General features: G+C 50.2%; 1 protein-coding gene across 1 annotated transcript in view; it reads right to left on the bottom strand.

The window, feature by feature from the left end:
• Positions 1–3,679, bottom strand: part of GPR55 (G protein-coupled receptor 55) — an 11,638-nt gene extending 7,959 nt beyond the window's left edge. Inside the window, exon 1 of the mRNA XM_003784875.2 lies at positions 3,648–3,679. The gene's annotated coding sequence lies outside the window, so the exon portion shown is untranslated. The remainder of the gene's footprint in view (positions 1–3,647) is intronic.
• Between the last annotated feature and the right edge of the window lie 4,037 nt (positions 3,680–7,716).

Genomic DNA, 7,716 nt, shown 5'->3' with positions numbered 1-7,716 from the left:
AAACCTAAATATTTCCCAAATTGGATATTGGTTAAATTACCTTATTTATTTTAAAGGGACAAAAGAAAAAGAAAATTCACAAAAGAATGTGAAAATGAAAAAATCTACAATGTTTCAATATGGAAGGCAACCCCGCAGAGGTTTCTATGAGTATTCTAAACAATTGTTAGCCCTCTGTAGTAATCTATTAAAACCAACCATCCATTAACAAAAACCAGAATCCAATTATCTTGCACAGACAACAAAGGGTACAGGCGAAATAAAATGATAACATAATCCCTGGTTTATCAGGCACATAGTGTGCTAGAAATGAAGGGAAGGTGACAGAGCAAACTTTTTTTAGTAGAAAGAATTGAGAAAGTAACACAAACCCTCCACGATGGTGAAAGTTTCAATAAATAATAAAAACATAAAAGGCTCAGTTTATGTTCCAATGAGCATAGCAAAGAAGTACATAACGGGAACGTGCCTGAAATGCAAAAGAAACAAGGGGAAATGGAAATATCTCCTCTCTTCAAGTATCATCGATCAGTTAGACAGAGAAATTAGAGCTCTGCACAGCCCAATTAATAAAGTAAACTAGCAAATCAGGAAGGAGAATTAAATTGTAAATCAAGGAAATATACTCTCTTTAGAAGACTAGAAGGGTCTTTCACAAAATTTATCCCATTCCTGAGTCAAGGCAAGTCCTCAAAGACAAAGGCGATTCTACACTCCTTGTTCTCAGACCACCAGGAAAACAGCTATTCGTTGGTTCTGACCACTTTGCTGCAGCGCCATGGTATGAATAATATGTATCGGACATTTCTGTGAATTCTCTTACACAGGCTCTTAGGTAACGTGTGAGTCAGAGCTAAAAATCAGAAATGCATTGCTGGAAAGAAACAATATTTATACACAAAACCCAAATGGGAATTCCTAAGTGTTCTTGTAAACAGGAAAAAGAAATGGCGTGAACTAAGCCTACACTCAGAGAACCTAGAAGAGGAATGGGGGCCACAGTGGCTCTGATCCCCCTGGGACTGAGGGCTGTCTGTCTGCAGGGCTGCAGGTGACGGGGCTGCAGAGCAACAGCACAGAAGCTGTAGAAAGGCCTAGAAGTGCTCCCAATCTGTAGAAGGAGAAACAACAGCACCCTCCAATGTTCAAGACAGGTGTTGCAGAAAGCAGACCTACCTTGGGATCAGACTGTCAAGAGACGCTGCCTTGCCCTGCAGGGAGCACACCAGAGGTATGCAAGCAAAGGCCAGGAGAACTGCCCAGCTAGAATACTGTAGAGAGATTTCACACATACAGCCATGTCCTGATGGAAGGTGCTTTTCTTTGTTTTTTTTAACCCTGAAGTAGACTCTTCTTTCAATATATGACTGTTTCCTAATGTTTAATGAAAAGGAGAAAAAATACCTCACATGTGAAAAGGGACAGGGTTGTGAGTCCAGAGGCTTGGGTTTCCCTCCTGGCTTCCTCTGCTTATGGGGCTCTGTCTCAGTTCTCCTGTCTCTAAGGCCCTGCTCAGCCCTGGGATCCCAGAGCCTGGCCTCACTATGATTCTGCCAGCACCCCATGTCACCTCCAACTGCCCTTACCTTCAAGAATCCAGCGTCCCACTTGTGGCAGCCCTGAGGCCACATCTGCACAGACAACACCCTGAAACCTGGCACTGTGGCTCAATATCATACCATCCTTCCGTCCCTCTGTGGCCTGGATTTTCCAAAGAACACAGGCAGCAGGAAGAACACAACCTCAAAGAGGTTTTCAATCTAAGAAATGAGGTCCCCATCTCACGTAGCTGCCAAGCTGTCACCTGTGCAGAGTGCCACAGTGTGAGCCACTTCAGAGATGGCAGAGCTAGAACTTGAGACAGCCATGCTGGTACAGCCTCAGGGATGTATCTGAGGAGGCTGGGACACTCCGCCGGACTAGTCTCTTCTCATCTTGTCTCCTTGCCTGAAATCTCAGCCTCCTCAGGGTCACTGTGCTGAATGCCACGGTGACAATGCAAATGCCCACCTGGGTGCGGTAGTCTACCACTCCCACCAGGGTGAGTAAATTCATCAGTCTATGCCTGAGCCGGGCATCTGAGGCCGCGATGCAAGAAGGAACAAGACACAGCAGGGACAGCACATGGACACCGTCTCCCTGATGCCAGAATTTTGCTGGAGCTTAGTAGGGTTGGAATGGGGCTGGGAGAGTGCAGAGCCAGCTGGGGACTTGAGATGTAGCCACTGTGTGCTCAGTGTTCTATGCAGGGGACTCATACACTCCTGGAAAGTTGTTCTAATTATGCTCATTTTGCAGATAAGAATGGTGAGACTTGGAGACACTAAGAGTCTATCCTGGGTCAAACAGGCCAGGTGGGCATCTAACTAGAACTCATGTTCTGAGTCTCCCCTTCATCTGCCCCTCTTCCTGGCCCCCAGCAGCATCACCAGCAAGGGTACCTGGGAGACCCAGGAGCTTCCCAGCCCCCTCACTCTGCCCATGCCTGGCTCCACTTACCAACCCCTCGGCTGCTTAGACTCTTCCTCTAGTACTAAAATCCCACCCTTCATCCAAACGCTGCTTCCCTGATTCACCTGCATGAGCTGGTGTGGTCCCCCCACTGCACTCAAGTGAGGACCACTAAGTGTCACCTGTGTACTACAGAGAACTGTGTCCTTTCAGCAACTCCAAGACAAAGACTGTATTTCCTTCGCCTTCATACCACACATAAAATCTACAGGCCACAAAATCCTCCCTTGGGAGAAGAGGAATGAAGGAACAAATGACCATCGTCCTGGTCTGCTGCAGCTCCACAGTGACCAGTGTCCCCCTGGGGCTGGGACAACCACTCAGACCAGAGGAGACCCAAGCCTTCCACACAGCTGTGGGCAGCGCTTTTCGCACCCTTGTCCCTTCATCTCCACTGCCTTGGGAAGCACAGGATGTTCAGGGTTTTAAATGCTGCCAGTGTCTTCCCCTCAGTCTCTCCAAGAGACATTTGATTAGGGCTCCAGAAGGGTGGCAACAGAGCTTGCCCGGTGTTTACTAGCGGGTGAGCACCCTAGGTCAGTTACTGCCCTGAAGAGCCCCATGAGGAAGAAACCATTTCTGCCCCCATTCCCCAGAGAGGTAAACTGAGGCTAAGGAAATTCCATAGCTGGTAAACGATTGGCCTGGGATCCCAAGCACATTCCCGGCCTGCCCCAGCACCTTGCTCAGGGGCTGCAGGATGGTTCCTGAAAGTCTGTAATCTGGGGCACTTGGTGATTTCCCAACAAGATTCTGGGGAATCAGGCAGTGGGCCCAGTGGAGGGTGGTGGCACGCAAGCCAAGTCCGCTAGGGAAGCCTCCCGGGCTGCCTACAATGAGGTTTCCCCACCCCAACAAGATGCTGTCACCCTGACTCAGATCAGTAGGAAGTTGAGGGTTCTTAGAAAAATGTCACCCATAATCAGGGACAAACCAGGTCTGCCTCCTGCTGCTGCTGTCATGGAAGCTGCTGGGAGCTGCCGCTGCCCTGCCACCCCACTGAGTTGGGCAGGTGTGGCCAGAATGCATGCCCTCTAAGCCCTGCTATCCTCAGGAAAGTCACCTGCAGTCCACAAGAGTGAGGTCAGGTTAAAGTTCCTGTGCCTCAGTTTCTCTAAATGGCCGGAGGCTGTTACCTGTTGGTGGTCTAGAGCAGCTGAGTGAGCTGTGAGATGTCATTTCTCTTCCAGTCCTGGCCACCAGCCTTGCTCTGGGGAGAGTCACTTCCCTTGTCTGGGTCTCAACTTCCTTGTCAGTAAAACAGAGGGTGGGGCCAGATGCTCTTCAAGTGGCTCCAGCATCAGCCCACCTGACTACCAGCTGTTCCTCTCTGATCCAGAGAGGGGCCTGGTGGGGGAGTCCCTCCCTTCTAAGTGAAATAAGAGTGTTGGGCATAGGGACCATATTTCCAGAAAGGTGGTCTATACTCTGTGCCCTCTTGGAGGATTCACACACTCAGCCAGGTGTCAAAAACAAAAGCAAAAAGGCAAGAATCACCCTGTGTGTGAAGGCCTTGGGAAGCCTCTGAAAGAGAACAAAGCCTCCCACACACCCCTTACGTTCTAATGCGGGCACCACACTGGGACAGTGAGCTTCAGCACTTCTGGGGTCTAGGACTTATAATGGCAGCCCACAGAAAGGAGTGTGGCACCAGCTTCATATTTAGGACTTTTGTGCCCGGAAGACTCAAGGCCCAGCCTGGGAGAGGCCTAAGCCTCTGCATGTGTGTCTGCAAGGATAGTATGTGGGGGTGGGGGGTGGAGACTGCAGCGGGTAGCCCATTGTGCCAGCCCCAGCTTGTCCATTTCAGGCCTGCACAAAGATCTGGGGCAGCTGTGGGCCTGTAGGCTCCGAGGGCTCTGCAAGCAGAGATTTCTCTGGGTTCCCCCACCTTTGGGGCTGGGAAAGATGAGACTCACTCATGGTTGGCTCTCAGCTGGGAGCCCTCATGGATGCCAGCCTGTTAGGAGAATCTGTGCTGAAACACAGCCTGGCCAATGTGGCTGCCGTGTCCAGGAGGTGCTGGGAGGCCCTATCAGAGGACCAAGGCATGGAGTACTTTTTAAAGCCTTGCATTTTGTGACTTCCAGGAGTCCACAGGAATAGAAATTACCCAGAGTGAGTCTCAGTGATTCATCCAACATACCTGTCTTCTCTATAAATAACAGCCTGTGCGTGACTGCGGGGCAGGGCCAGGTTCTCCAAAGCCTGTTCTCACCATTGTCCAGTGAAGAGGTTGACAGAAACGTGACAGGCTTTAAAGCTCTCACTGTCCACAATTCTGACCCCTTCTGAGCCTATGTGATGGACAGTACCAAGTCTTCTTCCTGCTCCAGGCCACAGACCCCAAGCTGGTCTGGGAGCCAAGACAGGGCATGGGGCAGCCCTACCCCAAGAGAGGCCCCTGCAGCCCCCAAAGGCTAGATGCTGGGTGAGAGAAGAGGTCAGGCCAGGCCTCCTGGGTGCAGCTGAGAGTAGCACAGGGGTCCCAGAAAGTCCTTGCTGAATGGGCGTGGAGACATATGTCTTCACTCAGCCCCTCCTCAAAGGGAGCCTCACCCATGTCCCATTCTGGCTACCTTCTTTTTAAAAATGAACATTTTTGGCTGGGCACAGTGGCTTATACCTACAATCCTAGCACTCTGGGAGGCTGAGGTGGGAGGATCCTTTGAGCTCAGTTCAAGACCAGCCTGAGCAAGAGTGAGACCCTATCTCTACTAAAAATAGAAAAATTAGCTGAGTGTTGTGGGGTTTTCTGGTAGGCACCTGTAGTCCCAGCTACTCAGGAGGCTGAGGTAAGAGGATTGCTTGAACCCAAGAGTTTGGGGTTGCTGTGAGCTAGGTTGACACCACGGCACTCTACCCAGGGTGACAGTCAGACTGTCTCAAAAAAACAAAAACAGAAACAAATATTTCTACTGTATAACTGTTACTTGTTATTTGAATTTTTGAAAATATACACATGGTCCAAATACATATGTAGACATGTAGTAAAATGTCTCTGCCTCATGCCCTCGAATCTGGCTCTCACCTAACCCGCAGGGCACCGCTCATATTGCCCCAGAGTTTCTGTGCCAGCATCTGAGAAATGAGCTTCTCCTTTTCACCTTCATCTGACATGGACAGCAGAGCACTACGTGTGCTGTTTGCTGTACATGGTGACTTCCGCCACCCTTTTCTGAAGAGTGGTGCTACTGGCCCTCACCAAAGGAGAGATGGGGACCTCTTACTGGGGACATGTGTCCAGAGAGGGTTGAGCTCCTAAGGACTGGAGCAGGCAGAGACTCACCCCTTGCCCTGCTGCAGCTCCGGGTAGTCATAATAGGAAGAACTTTCTTTCTCAGAAAGTTTCCCTGAAACCTCCTGGAACTGGCCATCCTGTCTTGCCCACCTCTCATCATCCAGAACAAACCAGAGGCTTTTGGGTCTGGGCAGGTCTCTGCCTGCCCTCCAGAAGGAGATGGCCAAGCGATGGGGCAGAGGAGCACATAGCTCTGACTTCACCAGGCGGGGCAGCATCAGGGCCCCAGGCACCAGATCCTAGGGCATAGTATGAGCCATTCTGACCAAAGAGCTGCACCTAGGCCTCTCCTGATGCTGATTAGATCTGCTCATTCAGTGGCCAAAGACAGCAGCCTCCTGGCCCTTCTCCACTCCTGCCAGGTAACCAGGGCCCCCAAATCTCCTCCTGCCTGGGCTCCAGGGTTGAAAAACAAGGGGCTTCTCATCCCTGAGTGAACCTCTGGCCTCACCAGGGTTCCTTGTCCCACCAACTCTGACCCCTCCTTGACATCGCCAGAGGTCCCAGCTACCAAATTTGCATTTGGTTATTTCCTGGGGACACAGGCGGCGGGGCGGGGGGAGATATCCATATGATGGACCCTTTTGAAATATTTACATTCTCTTCATGATTCCTTTTGCATAAAGTATACTATTTCCTTTGCCCACCTGCCCATGGGGGCTGAATACTGTCTTTTACACTTCAGCTGTGGCGTTTCTATCCTTACTTACTATAAGTGATTCTTCCCTACTCCACTCTTTCCCACCCACCCCCATGTAGGGGAGATGTTTGTATCTTTGTTTTGCTGCATGGAAATTGTTGATTTGGGTATAATACCATAGAATGTACTTTTGTTCCTATGAAACCTTTCATTTAATTTTGATTCTTAAAAAAATTCTAGATGGAGGATAAAAATTCTCCTGCAGGCCCAGAGGCCGTAGCTCAATGAGTAGGGAGCCAGTCATATACACCAATGCTGGCACATTTGAGCCCAGCCTGGGCCTGCTAAACAACAATGACAATTGCAGTAAAAAAAATAGCCAGGTGTTGTGGTAGGTGCCTGTAGTCCCAGCTACTCAGGAGGCTGAGGCGAGAGAATTGCTTAAGCCCAAGAGTTTGAGGTTGCTGTGAGCTGTAACTCCATGGCACTCTACCGAGGGCAACATAGTAAGACTCTATCTCCAAAAAATAAAATAAAATAAAATTCTCCTGCAGTACTCATGGCCTGATAGGTGAGGGCTCCCAGGAGGTCCCTGACTGCCTTGGCCCTCACTCTTGCCATCCCCATTCTCCTGCAAAGCCCTTTGTCCAAGGGCCTCCTGTCCCAGGTGTAGAGGTCTGGAACTCTGCTGCTACTGCCATCAGCTGTCTTCCCAGGAGAGTGGTATGCTGGCTGAGTTTTTAGTTCCACCGCCTATCCTCCTGACCCTTCAATGAGACTTCATGACAGATGGTGACAGCACCCTCCACTGCTTACTTTGCATGTCCTAAGTATCAGTCAGTGGGCCACACTTTATAAATAACACCAGTTCATTCTCCAAACAACCTGGAGGTTACACTATCAATAGCCTCCTTTACAAGGGAGGCAATGAGCACAGAGAGCTGAGTAACGTGCCCAGGTGTGCGCCATGAGCACAGAGCAGAGATAGCTTTGGATGAGGGCAATGGCACCCAAGTCCAGACTTGTGTCTGGTGGGCCAGTGCTAAATACACACCTGCACCTCTAAGCCCTCCCCAGCCCAATGAGGCTGAGCCTATGAGCACCCCCACTTTATAGGCATGGAAACAGAGACCTGGGGAAGTTTAGCAGCTTGCCGGAGATAGCCCACTGCTAAGAAGCTGAGTAGCAGCACAACCACGCCTCCTGTGTCCACAAGGACCCTGTCCTCTGCGGTCCAGCCTCACAGCACCACCTTTTGCTACTC

This window comes from Otolemur garnettii, unplaced genomic scaffold (assembly GCF_000181295.1).
Source record: "Otolemur garnettii isolate 467f Iridium unplaced genomic scaffold, OtoGar3 scaffold00013, whole genome shotgun sequence".
In the NCBI taxonomy this organism is placed as follows: Eukaryota; Metazoa; Chordata; class Mammalia; order Primates; family Galagidae; genus Otolemur; species Otolemur garnettii.
This window is presented reverse-complemented; position numbering and strand designations above follow the sequence as displayed.